Consider the following 21,422-nt stretch of genomic DNA (forward strand, 5'->3'; position numbering starts at 1 on the left):
AAATAGGTGAAGTATGTGTATGGGTGTGTGTACTGGCAAAAGACTAGAATTTTAAAAAACCAGGATTTTAAAAAAAGCACATCTATGACTGAATTATTTATAGTTGCAAATGGCTTCATAATACCAACCTAGTATTATTACTGCAGGCACTGGCCCTGGCTTAGAAATGTTATTTCATTTAGAAATGTTTCTATTTGTTGTAACACTAGCCACTGTGATGGGGTTTGACCTGTCTTTGTCCATAAAACAACCCTATAAGATATGTAAACATGAATTCTATTTTCTTTAAGTGAAAGAAAGCAAAAATATGGTTGTCAGAACAAGAACTGCTTTCTGTGGGATATTCTAGTTAAATGAAAGCTATTCAACTTGAATCAATTGCTGTATCCATTCTCCAATACACAGCAGATTTATATTTCAGAAGGTTTTTGACAGAGAACAAAATGTTACTGAAATATCTCTTCCATTCCTTTTGTCCTACATAACATTCCATGGGCTGAACTCCCAACGAGGGGCATATATTTGTCAGCTTCTGTTTGCACTTGTTCTATTCTAGTTTGTCTTTGTTGCAAATTTTCCATTTTGACCCTTTCCTGACAAAACATTAATATATACCTTTTGGTTGTGTTATGACTTGTATTAAAAAAAAAAAAAAAAAACCTGACATTTTTATTCTGTACCACCTTGAAACACCCATAACTTTTTAAAATAAGCTCTGCTATTTAAATCAGTGATCAAATTTTTTTTATATCTGCTTATGTAAACACTCGAAATCCAGGGAGAAAATTCTTCCAATCCAACAATCCACACATTCCTACACAAAACCAATCACTTGAGTATTTAAAAGCTAGATCTGTGGCGAGAGACAGGCTAGAACTAGCACAAACAAGTCTGTGCAAGATGAATTTATCCTCCACTGCCTCTACTCCAGGTCATCCCAGGACTATGCCTGTGAGCTAATGCCAAGATGGAAAAAAATGGATGGGTGCCTTTTTTCTAGTGTATTTGTGTAAAGACTCCCCAAGAGCTCAAGAGGGAGTTGCTGCTCTACAAATGACAAAAGGTGTGTAGCTGCAAGCCAATCAGGCAGAACATTTAACATCGTCCTGGCCATTAATGACTAAGCCTGCGCCAGCTCAAAAGCAGTCGGAAACAGACGTCAGACTATGGGACGGCTAAAACATTGGTTCTCAGGGATGTCGTCCAAGAGGAGGTCTCTGAAGCTGGGTGTCATCCTTTAGGGTGGCCCAGAATAAAATGGTGACACATTATGCCTCCTGGCGAGTTCATAAACACTTTGAACGGCAAAGACACCAAGTCCCGAGGACTTCCAACGAAGATCTTAGGGCAAGAAGAGATGTCCACCAGCACTTTCTGTTCTGTGACCTGTTAGAGAGAAACATTCTTAGCTACTCCATCACCAAGCAAAAGTCCCCGCCAGGCTAGCTCCTTGACTCCTGGGGGAAATGCTGTAAAGAGATTGAGGAGGGCACCTAAGAGAGAGATAGATGGCCTTTGTCTTGTTTGCAGTATCACTAATGAGGTGTCCAGATATAAAATCTGGCTTCCATCGAGTCTAAATGTGAATCAGATTCTAAGTGTTTCTGCAACTAACAATATGGTCACCACCAAACCACTTCTGCAAAGAAAGAAAAGGCTTCATAATAGTTATTGCTTCTGGCACTAAGAGATGGACAGTGTATTTTACTAAAAGATTAGCCACTAGAGTATTGGGGAAGTAACTCATGGTTTTTGCAGATACAAATGTCCAGCACCAGCTGCTTCTTGCCTAGCAGGATAAAGCTGATTCACAGGTAGCTGGAAGAGCTTCTTCTAACCTCTTCTGTAACATCTAGTAGAAAGACGGCAGATAGCTATACAGAGAAATGATCTGATTGTACAATCTTCCCATCCACAAGGACTTCTCAGAGCAGATGACATCAAATTTCAAGATTCCATATACGAGATCAATTTGATTTCCTGATGTTCTTAACCTTGCTGACACGGGTGCATTAAAGGAAATATAGCTCAAAAAGCTCAACTTTAAAGGGGCAGTGGCTGCAAAATGAAAACCATTCTCTGTCTATCCATCAAGTTTAGACTCAGGCACTATAAAAACATCTAATTTTTTTTTTTTTTTTAGAGACAGGGTCTCACTCTGTGGCCCAGGCTGGTCTTGTACTCCTAGCCTCAGGCAATTCCACCACCTTGGCCTCCCAAAGCACTGGGATTAGAGGCATGAGCCACCGGGCCCAGCCTCTAACATCTAAATTTATAACAAAGCACTGTCTCAAGGGATAACTAGGAACTGCACATATCCAAAGGACTGGACTCCTGCATTTCTTCACCATTCCAGCTCCATCTCAACATTGTTCTAGTGGGCTAACTTAATTAAGCAAAGACAAGTCTTTTCATCCTACAACTGTGGAAACGCAAATAATTTCTGGAGTATCTTGGCTGTACAAGGAGATAGAGAAGAAAGCTGAACTACAAGTCAGAAAATCAGGGTTACAGCACAGGCTACATGTATTTCTAACCACTGGAATCCAATTAATCAGTCAACCTCATAGGTTCTGTTTTCTCCCCTAGAAAATGAGGATACTTTTCTACTCAAGGAGTCATTATGACTATCCACTGAAACAATTTATCTGAGGCACTCTGAATTCTGTGATGTGCTATTATCAGCTGAGGTAGACTCATGACACATTAACCACTGCACATGGTCTGGATAACTGTGGTTTTAAAGGCTGTAGTTACTAAATCAGAGGCTCAGACTGCAGAATACCATCAAGGGAAAGGGTAGTTTCGACTAGTCCTACAAGAGAAACAGGAAACATAGGACTTTCCTCCCAGTACACTCTTCAAAGACCCTGGACATTTAAAATGAGAAAGTTTTAAGCACATTTTTCTAAAGGAAGTCTCATTTCTTGAGACTTCAGGGCAAAAAGTGAAATTAAGTACACCATTCAGAGACAGAAACTTTGTGATTCCAGGTCACCGAATGTTCTCTGTACAGCAGGACAGCCAACAACAGTGTTGGGTCATGTCCATATATTAAAAAGCCCTCCCTCCAGGACTTAAAGATGATATGAACTGTGTTATGCAGTTTAGTCTGAGGAAGGCTCACATACTACTGGTAAGACCCACATTTCAAGGTCCTTCTCAGAAAGATGTTTCTTCATTTTAATGTTGTTTATTACTCTCCTAATCACTAGGATGATTGAAATAGCTTTGCAACTCGCTGGGAGAAAAATTAAAGAAAGTAGTCTTCCTCCTTTTGTATCTGTTTACACAGATTGTTAAAATAGCACGGTTCATCTGGATGATGTTGAGATGGAAAAAAATACAACCTGTTCCTTCTGAAGAGTAGAGAAAGGTACAAGGGGTTACAGAAGCTTAAACAGAACAGGAAAGTCAAAATAAAACACCAAAATTTGGGCTTAGATGCTATCACCATATTTCCTTCAAACTCAATAGAAAGCAAAGTCGTATGGAAAGAGATTTTTTAAATAAATAACCATGTCATTTTTTTGTATTCTGTCAATACAATAATAAACTTGTCTTATGGGTCTATGATCATTTACAAAAGAAAAAAAAAATCCAAATCAAACCAAACAAAACTGCTATCTTTTGAAAAGTATCAGATCAGACACCAGAAAGGCAGCAGCTGGGGAACACATTCTTTCCCAGTTCCTTAGACGAAGGCTGTCTCCCAATAAAAGCCACAACTTGGGGTCATACGTCTCTCTAGTCTGGGTTGCAGTGACCCAGGCAGCTCCAGAGGTGAACCGGACACAGAGCCTGGAAAAGGGGAAGAATAATCAAAACAAAATTCATCCAGAGTTCTTTCCGCCTCCACTTGGAACCTGCCAGGGCAGAGCAAGGTTGAAAGGGCCGTCGGGTACTCTCCTCTGGGGGTGCTGCAGCCGTCAAAGGACCCAGGGCTTCAGTTTCTAATGGGAGGCATTTCCATACCTCTTAACAGGTTCTGACATATGGTCCAACATACGGTCGCTCACACCATCGACCACAAACGCACTCCCTCCACCTGGAGAAGGTGTCCTCCCCCACCACCAACAGCGCAACTTCGAGATGAAGTCATTTACAACCCAGAGACCAACTCAAAAGGGCACAGATAAGATCAGATGGACCTCTGACTCCACTGGTTTCATACTTGATGAGAAGGGTTTGCAGAAGAGGGTTTCACGGTCACCCTACCCCTTTAAGCAGTTCTCCTTTCCATGTGGTACCTTACCTAAATCCAACCAACAAACCTCACTTAGAACTTCAGAACTACTCTCTTCCAGATCAAAGTATCTTCTTGGGATAACTGTCTCCCTAGAAACTTTCACCTCAGTTGCAGAGTATGACCATGAGAGCACCTAAAGGAAACTGATCAAAGTCAGAAAACAGACGTTAAGAACGTGAACCTCAAATTCATTCATTCGTTCAACACAATAGCTGCGTTTCTAAAAATCTTCATATAATCGAAATTCAATAGGAATTTTTTCAATGAGGAGGAAGGAAGACAGTCTTAGACATTCAAAAACAAAGGCATTTTTCCTGTATTGAATTTCAATAAGAATAGTGTTTTGTGTGGTTATAAGTGCAGTACTATAAAACTTAAATATGACTGAACGAATTCAGCACTGTATTATGTATAGCTTTCATTCCGGAAGATTCATCCTTGGACCTTTCTTTCTCCTTAGCACAGGCTTCTTACACATTTTCGTCACCTTTATCACCCACTGTGTGATAGACAAAGCACAAAGCCACTGGAACAAACAGGTGCCATAGCTTTTTCCACCACTGTGGTTCACAGGACCCCATGCTGGTTCCTGACCACAATTATATACATCACAGTCCATATTAATAGATGGAATCACATCCAATTTGCAACATAAACATCACAGGGGGAATGCCTGTATGTACTGCCCATTCACTAGATGCCACATACTGAGGAAAGGCAGCCCTCCTATTGCTGGGCTTGGAGAAGGATTGTGAAGTGTTATACAAGGGGAAGAATGGGATGCTATGGGAGCCCAGAAAAGATAGCAAATAGTCCCTAGTCCCTCGTCCAAGGACTTCATGAGGAAGAGACTCTAAGTTGAGATTTCAAGAACGAGGGAAAGGTAGCCAGACAGCGGGGGGAGAGAAGCTGGGTTCTAAGGAGGGGAAACAACATGTCTAAAGGCTGGAACACAAAACAGAGTATAGCGCTTGAAAGAGGAAGTGTGATAGGACCGATGTGGGGCGAATACAGGGCAACATGTGAGTGATAAGGCTTGAGATATAAGGAAGGTGCTCAAAACCTACTGATCCACATTAAAGACTCTAGACTTTATCCTGAGGACCATGAGAACCCAGGGAAGGGGTTAAGAAAAACAGAGATGTCAGCAGATTTCAAATACTAACAAATGTTCATTTTGGCTTCAAAGAGGAAAAACGTGTTGGACCAGAACAACAATCCATTTAGACAGGCCATTTAGGAGGTACATCACATGCCAAACCACCCAGCTCAGCAGAGCCACTCGTCTAAACTCAGACTTTGAGACCAGCATTCCTCAAAATTCAATGCCTAGGAAGTTGTTTCCAACCTTCCACTGGAAGAGCTATCTCCAGAGAAGAGCTACAACAGGAAAGGAACCAGGGTAGCATTGTGCCTCTCTGGTTCCTACGTGGATAAAAACCAACGCCAAGGAGCCCATCCTTTAGCAGGGCAGCCTGCTAGGTAGCAGGGATGTATGACAGAGGATGTGAAGACCCCGACCCCGGAGACTTGGATAATGGTTAGACTTTGGCCAGGCCTGAAATTCCTGACTGATCTCTCTAGGCCCTAGTGAGGGAGGTTGCCAGACATGTTTCCACCCACTGCTTCCAGGGCAGGGCTCCCTGAGAAACACACAGGTCAGCAACGGAGGGTAGAGAACTGGGCAGAGAGGATGCCACAGCCAGGAAATCGGCACAGGGTAGGTGAGCATCAAGGAATGAGGGGCAGGTGGGAGAAGGGGAAAGGGGCCCTTGGAGATAGAAAGACTGGGACTTCGACAGGAAACAGTTCCCAAGGGGAATAGTGAGCAGAAGAAAGAAAGAGCTCTTCCCAACAAAGCCATCCAGTGGACCACTCGCCAGCCTGGTGTAGAATTTGAGCTGCAGTAATCTCATTTCTTCCTTCCAGGTTGGCCCTGGGTACAAGTAGAAGAAAAGAGAGGCTGATCATATAAAAACTTGAACCGTTGTACAACAAAAAGCATTATCATTGAAATGAAAGGAAATCGGCCTAGGGAAGTAGCTCCAGCAAATATGACTTTTTAAATGGATTAATATCTAGAACACATAAAGAGCTCGTGTACATAGATTAGAAAACATCAAGACTGTCATTCGCTAATTGTAAAAAGAACAGTTAGTAAACAAACACAGATGGAACTGTTCCGTCTCTGAGAGGGATCAAAGGAATGAAAACTTTAAAACCAAAGAGCCTATTAAATTAGGCAAGAAAAAAAAAAAAAGTCCCACCATTATTAAGATTGAAGGTAGAGACATTCTAATATCATTAGTAACAATGTAAATTGGCACAGCCTTTTAGAAAGCAATTCAGAGCAAGCTCCCTCTAACTTAGTAATGAGCCTTCTGATGCGAGTGTGTCCTCGGTAAATACTTGTGTGCAAAGATATTCACTGCGGCGTTACAACAGTAAACAATTAGAAACAACTTGAATGTACAAAAATGATAGGAAACTTAAAAATCAAGATTAAACAACCTGATAGAATGTTACATGACCCTCGCAAATGAGAACTGTATAGCTGAAGTTACTAAGAACATTGATGCTACATGGGAAACGCAAAACTGAAAGAAAAGGTATATGTTACGTTGTCAAGAACTGAAAAACAACACATAAAAATGAACTTGATTTATGGACTGGAATGGTGGAATCAAAGGGAACTTTTGCTTTTATTGGCTTTCCTTTATTATTGTAAGGTTTGGGCAATACATGTTTTAAAACATAGTATTTTCATCAGTCAGGTGTAGTGAACACCCTTTTCTGTGGAGCAGAGCTACCTGCAGAAAACATCACTGCCAGGTTAGCGGAGGGTGCCTAGTCCTTCCTAAATTTCAAAGGTCCTTCTGAGATTCCAACTCTGCCTACTAAGACTGGCTGCTCTGAGAAGCTCCTCCTACCCTGACTGTACCTCAAATGCAGCACTTTCCTTTGTTCTTGCTTTTTTTATTGAGGTCTTAAATGCTATGCCTTCCGTGTGTGTGTGTGTGTGTGTGTGTGTGTGTGTGTGTGCGCGCGCGCGCGCGCGCGTGTGTGTCTTTGCTTTATATCAGTTATTGAGATACTACCATAAGCAATATCTAGAGAGTAAGTGCACATTACATCTTTCCGGTGATTCTGTGAGTTAGGTGGTATTATCATCCCCATTTAACAGATGAGGAAATTGAGGATCACAGATTTAAGAATGTGACCTGGACCACAGAGCCAGGAGCCAGAGCCAGAAGGATTCAAGCCTCAATCTCCCTGACTTCAAAGTCCTCATTTTCACCCTTCCTCTCTGTCTACGAAACAAATAAATTAAAACAACAAACCCTCTCAAATGTCACCTTTTCTATTTGCACTAGCTGCCTAAAGAAACTATGAATAATTGCAATGAATCAAGAGGCATTTGTATGAACTGCTTATGAATTAACCAAAAAGACAGGGCAATGCCGCACACACTAATTGGCAAAGTTGATGCAGAAGAGAAAAGGAATTACCTAGAGACTAAAACCTGCACCTGCAGGTAAAACCAAATGACATCAAAAGGATTTCTGCTTGCAAATTAAAAGCAGAATATGGCCCTTATTACTACTGCTTAGAAAAGCAGAGCTTCTGCACTCCTCTTGCAAAAAAATAATCCCACAATCAGCTGAAAGATTCTTTCCAGTTATACTGCATTCCACCTCCAGAAATGGATGTTGTTTGGGACATGGTAGCGAGAACAGTAAAAAGGAGCAGAGGAAGTATTGAGGTATGAAACTAATATAGATGGGGTGATAAATGATTTTAGGCACCACTTATGACTTACTCTATAAATAATGACATAATAATAGCTAAAATATAAATTCTAATTAAATACAAAATCTAACAAAGTCAAACAACAGCAAATGATGTTTGACAGATGCAAAGGTCTTGGGGGAGCCGGGAGCAAGAATTACAATAAAATCTATTCGTGGAACTGTACGATGTCAGAGATAGAATAGGCCCGAGAGATCATTTCTTTCAACCTCCTTGTGTTTTGGAGACAGGAAAACTGAGACCTAGCAAGGTAGAGTGAGTAGCACAAGTCACCCTGTTGCAGGGCAGGCAACAGAAACTGAGCCTCCAAACTACCAGTCCAACAGCACACTACACTCACTCTGTAGGGTCCTGGAAGACTACTCCATTTTAAATCATATTTTCAAAAGAGCATTAAACGTCCTATAAATATTAAATTCCTTTTTGATAATTTTCTAATGCACAGGGGCACATTTTAAAAAGAAGCCTGGTTTTGATTTCTTTTGGAAAACTGCATGCTGCTCGGTGTTTCATCCGGTATTGAGTGAAATATTAACAGGCCATATAATGGTTTCAGTGTTCCTTCAGTAAAGCTAAACAGAACTCGAAAAACATATCCCCCAGGCCTACAGTGGAGTTTCTGGAGCACACATTAAACTCCACGCTCTGCTCAACAAGCCCATCGCTGTTAAGTAACTCATCAGAAAATAAAGAGGGAATTACCAAAGGGGAATTGCCAAGCAATTAGTTCTCTGAAGCAGATGACATACAACTGTGACAGGGAGGAGCTTCCCGGTTAGTCATATGTCAGATTCAGAGCCTACTAATCTGTAAATAAAAATGCATCACATATGATTACAGCTGTGATGTAGGCTGAAGCTGCCAGGCTAGGGCACGAATAGTAAATCTTGCATCCTCTTCTCAATTTCCGTGGGTCTGTAAAAGCAAGAGATGTTGCCTTTGAAGACCAAAAAAAAAGAAACACAAAAGTCGTCAGTAATTTTTCACTCAGTGTAAGAAAGACAATCTGGCCTTCCCTGAGCCAGCTAAGAGAAAAGTGATCTTTCTTCTCTATCATCTTGACATGAATGAGCTCAGATTCATTCACTGTTCCAGTGAAGGAGAGAAAATGAGACGGGGTGAGGCAGGGGCAGAGGGGATGGGAGTTCTAAGCTTCCTTATGGCCACCCTGACTGAAGCGTGACCTCCTTTCGCTGCACGTTTTATTCTTAGAGCTTGCGTTCGGTGCCACACCAGCACCTATCACACTGGAGAGATAAACAGTTCATATCTGCCAAGTCTTGCAAGCTGAGCAATGACCCAGTGAAGTTCTTTTAAGAGTCAAAAGTTCATCATCTCGTTGAGACTCTTGATGCTGAACAGCATTCGGAGCCAACTTAAGCCAATCCCCTGAAATGGATGAGCAAATTGCCACTGTCATCATTTTCTTCAATGAACAATTATTGAAAGTGCATAGGAATCTCAAGGAGATATGAGTAAGAGTGAAAGAAAGGAAGAAAACACCACAAAGCCTGCATAGGACAGCCTGTGTCAGAAAGCTCATATGTGACTGAACAGACAGGCAGGCATCAAAAGAGAAGGCTCCGAGGAAGGACCCTTCCTTGATCCTGATTTCCTAGACTGTGTTGTACCTGTGTCATGACTCTTTAAATATTACTCCAAGCCATGCCTTGCCTTATGCACTCGACTGTAAGCTTCTTAAGGACAGGGCTTAAGGAACAGGGCTGAGAGTGCAGACTGGAATCCAAGCATGATTCTATCACTTAACAGCTGGGCAACCCTGGGGAAATTATTCACCCTCTCTGTGCCACAGTTTCTTCGCCTGTGCAATGGAGAAAATAATGATGCCTACCTTGAAGAATTGTAATGAGGATTCAATAAGTTAATATGCAGAATAGTAAATGTGAACTATTGATCATCTCCATATTCCCTAGAATGCCTTGTTGGCATAATGCCTCTCATACATTAGATGCTCATTAAACAATTGCAGACAGAACGATCTGCCCCTGGAGTTGTTTGCTCCATCCCTCTTGTTCCTGTCTTAACCTTCTTGTCTTTGGTGAAAGTTAAATAAGTCACTGCTTTTATTCTGAGTCCTTTGGGCTATACAGAGAGCCCATCCTAACTAACTCAGGACCAAAAAAAAAAACACTTAATCCTCAAATTTTCTCTCATTACATTAAAACAGACTGCTCACTGAGAACATCGTAACATCATTTCCAGCCTTCTCTTTCACTTTACATCATGAAGTCTTAGACTAACTTTCTCCCCAGAGCCAAGATTCACCACTTCTACATCTCTTTATTTTCTATAAAGTATAAATGGGAAGCCAAATTGTTCAAAGGGCTGTGTCTAGTAACTAGGTATATACAGTATACACACGCGCACACAAACACACACATCTCACATTTAAAGAGTCCACAGAAAGCCTCCAGGGAATCCTCTGAAGTTACCAAACACACCCACATTAATGTGGTTTATCAGAGTACAGTAAATGAATTGCCACAAATGAACAATTGCTACAGAGTCAAGTAGATGGCACATTGTGATTTACGCATATCACATGAGATGAATAAATCAACAGTAGAAAAGATCAAAGAAATGCTGGAATTCTTGTTAATATGTACAGGGCTTCACTGAAAATCTTAATAAAACTGTTTAGAGGAAAACAGAAGGATCACTTGTCTAAAGAAATACCGCATACGCTGAATTTCAAACGTGGCATTCATTTTTATACACACACACATTAGATTTAGCTAAAATTAGCTCAAGTTCCTATTTTTGTAAAGGTCTTAAAGGAAGAAAGGTTTTGACAAGATTTCATTGAGCTGTAGTTCAGCACTGAGTTTCCGAGGTGCCTGAGCTTCTGCAGAAGAGTCCTTATGGCCCACGCATACATCACCTAACTCCTCCAGCCACCCAGCCTCCTTCACCCCAGATCATGAAAAGAAGGCAGATGAAGGCCGTGCCACATCAATGTTCAAGCTACTCTCCGCTGCCTCTTACCTTCTCTCTACACATTCTACACCAGCTGACGTCATCCCTGAATTCAATCATCCCCCTCCTGTGTGTCAAACTTTTTGCCAGGCCTAAGAATCCAAGGCCTAATTTCAAAGATCACTTTTATGTCAAGGACTCCTCCAAATTTATCTTCAGACTCGATGTCTCAGTGGTTTTATTCCCACAGTCTCTACTGTCTGCTTGAATCCAGAAACTCAGATGTCCACCAGCACCTAGGCTTCAGCCAGAACATCCTGGTCAGTTACATACCGTGCACTGGCTTGTTATGTCCCAGACACACACATGGCCTTCCTCATGCTCCATCCATCTCTTCCCACAGGAATGCAATCTAGACGGCAGAGCTCAACTCAAGTGATCCCTCCTCCTCAAAGTCTTTCCTGATCACTCCTACACAGCATCACTCTTCTGAATTCCTTCACTGTTAGAACACCGTTAGAACCCCATTCTATTTGTATTCATTATTTCGAGAGTTTCTTCTTTCCCCTGCCTGACCATGAAGAAAATAACTGCCTTCCGGTAGCTCTTATTCACTTCTATTCCCACAGCACCATGCAGTAGTTTTAAAAAAATTCACAATGAATAAATGAATGAATCATTTCTTTACATAAATAGTGACTGTGAACAAGTTAGGTCATAACTTGCTATAGCTGTATCATATTTATAAAATAACTAGAACCAGAAAGAACTATAATGTAGGTTTAAGAAAAAAAACTGAATGAATATACCAGAGTACAACGTGAATGATACTATTTTTCTGTCTACGTTGAGCCGTCAATCGTGAAGACTGTAATGAGGCCATTATTGATGCAAAATGTTTAGATAATGCTTATAAGCTTTCTTTAAATGCAACCATAGAAAATGTCAGCTGCTTAAAATTCAAGGTGACTGTGCTACTTTGTCAGTATTTTAGTATTCTTAAGACACTTAAACTTCCTAATATACTATAAAAACCTAGGTCTCTTCTCAATAAGCTGCCCATATTGACCAAGAGATACGACTTTTTGCTGCCTGTTTTTCCACAATAAAATTCTTGGGATATTTCTGTTATCACAAATGACTCCCTTTCAACACCACAGGTTAAAAAAAAATGCACATGTACTCAACCCACCTGCAATTAAACTACTTCTCCAAAGATCTAAATGTGAGGATTTTCAGCCTAGCACATAACTGTTAAAATGAGTATCATCCCTAAGAGATAAAGTAGCAGTAAGACACTCTATCTTTTTCTTTTCTTTTCTTTTCTTTTTTTTTTTGAGATGGAGTCTCACTCTGTTGCCCAGGCTGGAGTGGCAGGGGCACGACCTGGGCTCACTGCAACCTCTGCCTCCTGAATTCAAGCGATTCTTCTGCCTCAGAGTCCCAAGTAGCTGGGATTACAGGCACCTGCCACAATGTCCGGCTAATTTTTATATTTTTAGTAGAGACAGGGTTTCACCATGTTGGCCAGGCTGGTCTAGAACTCCTGACCTCAAGTGATTCACCCACCTCAGCCTCCCAAAGTGGCGTGAGCCACTGTGCCTGGCCCACTCTTTACCTTTTTCATTCAGCTGACATTTGTAGATCTTAAGAGATAATTTGTATGGAACTTTAGGTTACAGTCCCACTTAAATAACACCTCTCTACTCCACAGCCAATAAAATATAAGGAAACCAGTTCCACATTTTACAAGAATATCGTGTTTGTGATGACTCCTCCCTCCTCCATCTTGTCCCCCACTGGGACTTTTTTGGCAATTTTTCCTGAGGCATAATGCTTCAGTCACTCAGGTTTTTGTTTATTTTTACTCAGACCACAAACAACCCCATTTATGCATGCAATTCATCAGTTCATCTTACAACAATCTAAAAAAAAAAAAAAACCACACATGTATCCCATCAGTCAGACAGTTGTGATAAATTCAGAATTTAAAATTAACCAAAAACAAATAAAAGGCTCCTTGGCTTTGCAGAGCCGTAGATGTCTACAGGGTGGGTCCAAAGACCAAGGTCCAGGTATATTTACATATTCCTAGTCATGTATGATTCAGGAGCAATCATCATAAAACATGACCATAACAATCAACCTGTTGAGGGATAAGTTACTTGATAGCATCTGTTAACAGATACAAACCACACACCAGGTACTATTCTACCCACAGTATATCTACTATTTTACTCCATCCTCACAGCAGCCCTATAAGAAAGTTCTAATATTACCTCCATCTTATACATGAATAAACCGAGGCATTGAAAGGACATAGGACTACTCAAGGTCACAGTGGCAGCTCCAGCTCTTAAGTCCAGATGGGTTGATTACGGAGCTCCATGCTCTTATCTAAGATGCCAGAGAAATTATATGTAACTTAAAAATTGACTCTTAAGGTAAAGAGGCAGCTCTTTCTTCAAAGAAATGTGGTCAATCATTGTTTAAATGAACATTTGATAAAGCAAATATCCATCCACCTCTTGAAAAATGAGTTTTGAAAATTCGAATTTTCAAATGGGAGATTTGCTAAAAGTAGAACGAGCTTCTCACCAGCTAAGTCTATCCCTTTACTTAGGAAGAGCTGCTGGAAGACTGGCTGACCCAGGGGTTCCCAAACCTGTGGAGAATCACTGCCTAGACAGATCAGTGATTCCAACAGGGAACGTTCTGATTCAGCAAGTCTAGGGTGGAGCCCCTGATTCTATTTTGTTTAGGCTCTCCAGGTGATTCTGTTGCCTAGCCAGGCTTGGGAACCTCTAATCTAGTCTGTCTTCACAGTTTCAAGCAGGTCTGTTTCCAAGGCAAATAGAAATTGATCCCGTTTTTTATTTCACAATCTCCCTTGGTTACTTACACCCAAACCCTTGTGTTCCCAAGCCCTTACTGCCCCAAGTTCTAGCAAACCTCTTTTTCTCTCCTGATTTAATTCGAGGCAATATCCTCTGGCCCTTTCTTCAATAGAAAACCATGAGTCATCACCCTTGCATACACCCTGTGTCTGCATGACTCTCCAGGCCAGAAAAATTTACTGTACGTGGGAAAATCAGGAAGTTGTAAAATCCAAACAGACACAAAGAAATTCAAGATTCAACAAATACTGGTTCCTCCTAAACAAACAGGTCTCTGTTTTGCTACGCATATATTATACTACAACAGTAATCTAAAATGTAAAAACTGTGACTTAAGATATCTGGTAGCATAGCATTCTTAATTGTATTAAGGAAAAGTGACAATTAAAATGATCAGGTTCAAGCCCCCAATTGGCAATTATCAATCATCACAAAGTCAAATGAACTTCTTCATGAACCATATAGATTAAACCAAATAGATAGATACTTTAATCCAAGTTTTAAAAAACAATCTTGGCAATTTCTCAACTTCCCACACTATGCCCAAATAGAGCTTGCAAAGAAAATGATATTCAACAGCCAACAAAGTAAGGCTAGGAGGCAATTTTCCAAGTCAGGAATTTATCCTCAGATGGAAAACAGAGAGCATCGCAAAACTCTCACCTGACACGTGATGCACTTCCCTGTAGTGGCAGTGGAGGAGGAGACTGTTGTACAAGGATGACAAATAAATCTGCAGCTTGAATGGACCACCCTGGTGACTTGATGCACGATGCTCCTGCAATGATCCAGGGAGTGCAGGAGAGGAAATCCAAAATGAAAAACAGAATAAACTGCTTTAAAAAATAAGTCCACCTTAAGTGTCTATGCACCGAAATACAAATGTTAAGAACATCACATTTGGCATTCTGTTGTATGAGAATTACACAGAACACAGCCAGCTCAAAAGGCAGGTCTGGTTTTGTTCAATAGGGCTCAGAGGGAGGCCAACATACAAAAAGGTCATCTCTTCCATCAAATTAAGAGGATGGTCTCCCCATTTGAGCCAGCCACTGTCATTCTTTGGTTGAGTGATTCTAGCCAATCATCTGATAAACACATGCTGGTAACTACAAGGAGTATCAGGTGAAAATGGGCATGGATTGAACAGTAATTGAGCCAAAGCCTAATTTTAATGTGGCATATATTATCTACCAACATGCAACTTGAAAGACAATCATGAAAGTGCACAGCTATCAGCATACCAGTCCAATGGAATAGAAGAAAGGATAAAATGCAGAAAAAAGTGCAAAGTGTGCATATATATTCACTAAACTTTCCACTAAACTTTAAGTTATTTAAATACTGAATGTATATCTCATTTTCATTTTGCCACAATTCCTTGCACATGGTTAAGTAAAAATTATCCATTGTATGATGAATGAGTGAATGTGTGAATGGATGAATGAAAGAATGAATGAATGAATCTTCCATATACCTTTCCATCAGGGAGCTTGGTGCTTGTAGTAGTTTTTGTGAGGTAAAACCTATGCATAGAAATGGAAGAAGTTGAAGACTTGATCTGCTAACGTATTTTTTCACCCTATCCATTAAAATTATATTCTTAAATACTGGTGATTCCCAATTATCCACATTAAACAGAAAAAAAATTTTTTTTAAATCTGTAGCAGGGTCACTATAATATAATCCCCAAACTAGTGAATGCTGGACTGATTTTCAGTCGTTGATTACTGGAGCTGATCTGCACATTTGCTTAGGCTGATTTTAAATTTAGTTTGCGTTTCCTAAGCTCACGCCAGGTAACAGTAGGAAGGAGGCGGCCCAGGTTTATATTGGATGTCAGAAAGAAACTATTCTGGAGCTATGAATATGATCTCCAATGTGAATAATCCGTAAACAGGTAAGTGAGCCAATTATCCTTGGGTACATGGCAACACATCTCGGTAGTCATGATTATTTTCATCCATACACACTCACTATTTTTAAGAGCACAGCCCAGCTGGAAAGGAAAATAACTTCCACTTCTTTCCAGCACTTTTCAAAGTAATGAACAGTAGCCAAAATATGCTTACTTCTAACTAATCCATTCACCAAGCATTTATTTAAGCATCGATTGCCTGCCTGGGACTGATATGCAAAAGAAGTAATTCTTGTAGTCCTTGGTTTCCCCACGTGTGATCTGTGTGTACAGAGAAGGAAGGTAAGCTGTTATACACTATAATGTCTTTCAAATCTTTAGAAGGCACAGTCCCTCCAGCAAGAAGCCTGTTGAGTTACAAATATAAATAATGGCCAAGTTAAGTAGAAGTTTACAAAATTCTATTTACTCAGTACTTTTTTAAGGGTGAGGGGGCAGGGAGGGAGGATCCTGATTTCATCTCAAATTAAACATCAAAATACTTGATTCTCAAACAAGGTGCAGGTACCATAAATCTGCAGACAGTGCTTTTTATGAGCTCACCAGTTGGGAGAGTGTTCGCCTGTATGACAATTTGTATGCACACAATCCTGTTTACATATCACCTGGCAGATAAGTTTTTATAGAGTCCAAATTACAACCTCCTCCTAGTTTGCTGAAGTGCAGAGGAGGGTCAAACATGATGTAAATGCCGTAAAAGATTAATTTACTCTTGCAGGAGTATGCTTTCTTATTTCAAAAGTATTTGTGTTGCTGCACTAGTTAGGATAATAGAGTTTACATAACTTGTATTCCATCAGAGGGAAGAAGGCAAGAATACGAGCAAGGCAGCATGTATTTACTGCAAAAACTTACAAAATTAATATATAAGAAAATAACCTATGGGACATTTTATACAATGATATACGCCAAAAATGCAATACTCAATATTCTTAACATCCAGCAGAGCAACATAATACAATACTATTAATAGTGGAAGATTAACAAGAAAGACAGCCTAACCAAAACTGATGTAATGGTCAGTAAATACCAGGAGATAATGTGGGAGAGGGGGCCAAAATTAAGGGCACAAGAAAATAAAGTTTGCCATACACAGTGACAGAAAAATATATTTTCTTTGAACGTTAGTAGGACAGATGCTATAGGTTAGCAGCTACAATAACTGTCACGAAAAACTTCTGTTACCTAACTTATTCAAAAGTTGTCATGTTAAAGGGCATCTAAATGGAAAAAAAAAAAAAAAAAAGAGTTCCTCTTAGCCCAAATCAAAACACCACAATCGGGGAAACCTCTGCCCTATGAAGTCTCAAATTCTGAGTACACTACCATGAATTTTCTGAAAAGTAATTTTCAGGTAGGATACAATTTTTGCTTACATTGTGGCAATTATCATTACATTTTCATTACTCCACAAATGGGATGCATTAAAAGTTACAGAAAAATCAATGAAACATTTCTGCTTAGGTGAAATATGTCAAACAAGGTATAATGCTTGTTGCTTTTTTGTCCATAATTGTTCCTTCTAAACGTGTTTTGGTACATTTGGGATGATAATAATGCATAATACAAATATTTATAGTACATTAGCCTGAAAGTTCAAATTATGAATGTTATAAAATATATTACTACACTGATAAAGACAAATATCCATAAATATAACTATAAAAGAGAAAAATAAAAAACTGTTTCCAAAAGTAAAGATTTGTCTAAAACCATTCTTTTTATTACTTCTGTAATTTTAAGCATTTATATATTTTTTAAAATCTCAGTCTAATTACAGCTCTTTCAGCCAACATTTAAAAATTTCTGTAAAACTGACACTGTATATCACTCCTTAAAATTTTTTTGAATGAGTAAATTATTTTATTAAACTAAATTACATGAAAATAAAATGTGAACATAATTGATGACTAAAAATTCCTATCTTAGAAGTTCTACATGTAAGGTCCTAAAACAGAAATTATTATTTCTATTACCATTTCTACAATTTTTTGCTTTCGGTGCTTTTAACAAAATAAGGAGGAGGGCCTGCTTCTGATAACCTTGGAAGTATGACCGGAACTAAATCTGTTATTTGAATCAATTAAGCTGCACAGATCTAAATCTCTCACAGAAACTAATCATTCAAACTATTGAATTACTCTGAAAATACAGAGCAAGGAAAGTCAAATAATCTATCTCTCCGTTAAAAATAATAGCCTGTCTTACTGCACTATGTCACTTTACCGATGCAAGTATTTAAGCTCTTCAGATGCTAATCTATGTGTTATTTTAGATAACCACAGTTTAAAGAATTAACATTCACTCCCACATTTACCTACTTATGTGAGTTTCAGAATTTTAGTAAAATATGTTTATTGCTTAACTTTTAATAGGAAACAAAATGAGTGTTACAGTGTTAGTCATCAGAAACTGTCACTCAAGTTATGTGCAAAAAAGTAAAATCCACTTGACATTTCAGAATGAAAAACAATAAAGGCACAACATTATTCAAAAGAAATGGGAGTCCTTGGACTCTATAATGACAACAAAAATAGGAGTCATAGTAATGTTTACTAATATTTCAATAATCTCAGCACTGGCCTTCCCAGGACTCCTAGGCAACTGACTTAGGTATGTTGAAATTTACGGGCATTTGACATGAAATCTTATGGCTAAAGAGTTTTTGTTTAATCTTCCTCTAAGTGTAAAAGACAATGCAGAAGTCCTGAAGTCTAGTTGCAACATTTTTGACAAAGTATCACTTCCGTTTATCAAACCCTCTTAAAACGAAATCCACAAGGAAAAATATTGCCTTTGGCCATTCCCACCAAGTATATTTTTTATACTTATTTTCACATGAATTTATTTGTGCACTGAAAAATAAATGTTCACATTTTACTGCAAGTAAAGCATTTTTCGATCTGTTGCAAAATAGAATTCAGGACCTCCAAGGCATTGTGTAATATTGACATCCTTGCTTCTCATCTATTTACCACCTTATAAAAGCAGCTGGAAGAAATAATAGCTCATTTTAACTACAGCAATGCTTCATCTGACCAGGCCACAATGAATTTACCAACCACACAAACTCATGAAACGGTAAAAACTCATAAACCCCCTGTGAAGAGAGTTGAGTAGCTCTCTCAATCCTAGCCCTGGGGGAAAAAAATTTACCAGTTTAGCTATATTGGCCATAAAATTGTAAACTGACTGGCAGTCACAACTAAATCAAGACATATTCTCAACTATCTTTTCTTTCAACTACCAGGGTTATTAAAATACTCCCCCGCCCCACTTAGCTGGATTCCCTGAGCAGCACAGAGCTTCAGCAACTAAAGCAACTTTTCCTTTTTTCCTTTTTACCATAATATTATTTCTCTTTGCTTAGGCAGCTTCATCAGTGGTGCCCTAATGCAAAGAATAGAATACTGCTAACTGCTCACTAAATTACATCTTAAAATAAAGTATATGTTTACTGTGCAAAAGCACCATGCATTATCAGTCCTCTAGCTATAGGCCTCTATCGTTGCTAGCTTAGCTAAGGAAAAAAAAAATCCTTTTAACTTACTACCAAAGATCATTCAAATCACAGCCAATAGATCCAAATTAAGAATGAATACATTCAGAATGTCTGCCTACTGTCAGTACCAGTTTTTGTTATGATGGCTGTCAAGTTTTAAAATGTGACAATGGGAATATATTTTCCGAATAAGTTATTCCCCTGAGTAAACCCTTTAGAAATCCAGCCATCGCTATGGGCAATGTAGGTTCCAAAGGATGAACGCTCTTCACACTTGAAAGGGTTAAGTGCCTGCAAGGCCAAAGGCACCAGACTGCAAAAGAAATGTTGCTTTGGTAAGCTCTGAAAGGTTTCTAACAAGTACCAAATACTTGTTGATCTGTTCACAATAAACACCAGCAGGATTGTCAGGCTCCTTTCACTGTCTGGGGAGATGCATTTACATACTGCACCTAGGAAGAACAGCTTGTTGGTCTCCTTTACAAAAGTTGAGTAACTAGAAGCCTCATTCAGTGTCTCCCATCCAAATGACTGAAAGAAGATGCAATTGAAATCGTGGAGTCTCTCGTCTGGCTTGGGCAGCATAAATGCTGTGCATAAAACACTTGGAGTAGTTCAGGCACAAGACAAACCTACCTGAATGGACGAGGAACACTGTCTGTTGCCATGGCAGCCTGATCTAATTACATGAGCGATCAGGGCTGGAGTAAGTGCACCGAAAACCTACACCACTGACAGGCAGCCAGGAGGTTCAGGGGAGCCCTTCAACCTCTGCTTTATGTAGAAGATGGCATTCAAGTCCATTTATTTGCGGAGCTGCTAAAATATTGACTGATGCATGCACAGTGAGAGGGCAATCAGAGGAGATTAAATGGCACAGCGCTAGCCGTTATGGTGCAATCCCTTTCCAAGAGTTCCTGTGCAGGATTTTCTCTTCTCTCTGGTGGTTTCCTCAGGCATAAGCTTCATTCCAAAAAAAGCTCGAGTATCAAACTACCTTTACCCACCAAATAAACCGAAGGGTGGGCTTAACGGGGGCTTCTAGGAACTGCAGCCTCCTAAAAAACCCAAACAGAAATGTCTTAGCTAACACTGTTGAAAAAGTAACTAGCTATGCCTAAAAATAACCAAGTAACTACCCACTGCTGTGTGCAATATATAACGATGATGTTTAAATATTAAAAACAGCCTGCATTATAAAACACAAATGTCATTGAGATGTGACTACTAGATTGCCAAAGGAGAACTTATTTGCATACACACATTCCCGTGCATGCACGACAGGATGTGCAGGGAGAAAGCCACTGTAAGGCATTAGTTTTTATTCTGTGGGTGTAATAGGGTCTTCTAATTTTGCTAATTGTATCCTGTGGATCTCACAGGGAAGCTAAGAATCTCTTCGGGGACAGAACCAGTTTGGAGGAGTCCCTACTGCACAGCATACGGTAAACAAAATAAAAATAGCTTGCCTTTCTTGTTAGCCACATCGCGCATTATATAACCAGCTTCTTCCGACTGGCTTTTTTTTTTTTTTTTTTTTTTCCTGCCCTTACTACTCTTCAGCAATTTCTCAATCTTCTCAAATATTTACATTACCCTTTTATCTGTAGGATTATATACCAAGAAAGCAAAACAAAACAGAGCAGCCACGGGCTCGAACCTAACCCCCGACGTCCTTAGAAACTGATTTTTTTTGTTTTGTTTTGTTTTCTGGCAGAGTCTCGATCACCACCCTACTTCCACCCCCCACTAAGGTTCTTGCTCAATCTCCCTAGAAAACCTGAATTGTTTCATCCCTTCCAGTCAGCCCCCTACGTGGTCTGAAATAAAATGAAAGCACAAGCCACGGAGTTTAAGGCGGCAGCCTGAAGGCGGGGGGCTGAAGAGGGGTCGGGGCGCTGCAGAGTCAGCCAAGTAGCCAAGGAAGGGCCACCTCCGCGTCGCGACTGCCCTCGCCCCCCGCCCGGCGCGCGCGCACACACACACACACAAATACACACACACTCACACACACACTCACTCACACACTCACGCCGCGCTTCGACACCGCCTCACCTCTCGCTCCGCCCGTCCGGCCCCCTTCCCTGCCCCCTGCGGGACCGGCCTGCG

The 21,422-nt window shown here is 40.0% G+C and overlaps 1 long non-coding RNA gene across 1 annotated transcript in view; it reads right to left on the reverse strand.

Annotated features, from left to right (window-relative positions):
- Window positions 1-675: 675 nt before the first annotated feature.
- LOC105530403 overlaps window positions 676-21,422 on the reverse strand; it is a 22,327-nt gene continuing 1,580 nt past the window's right edge. Inside the window, exons 2-4 of the long non-coding RNA XR_001004648.1 lie at window positions 15,371-15,419; window positions 14,557-14,671; window positions 676-1,386 (exon numbers count right to left, since the gene is read on the reverse strand). This is a non-coding gene — a long non-coding RNA (uncharacterized LOC105530403). The remainder of the gene's footprint in view (window positions 1,387-14,556; window positions 14,672-15,370; window positions 15,420-21,422) is intronic.

The sequence above is a fragment of the Mandrillus leucophaeus genome, unplaced genomic scaffold, assembly GCF_000951045.1.
Source record: "Mandrillus leucophaeus isolate KB7577 unplaced genomic scaffold, Mleu.le_1.0 Scaffold82, whole genome shotgun sequence".
In the NCBI taxonomy this organism is placed as follows: domain Eukaryota; kingdom Metazoa; phylum Chordata; class Mammalia; order Primates; family Cercopithecidae; genus Mandrillus; species Mandrillus leucophaeus.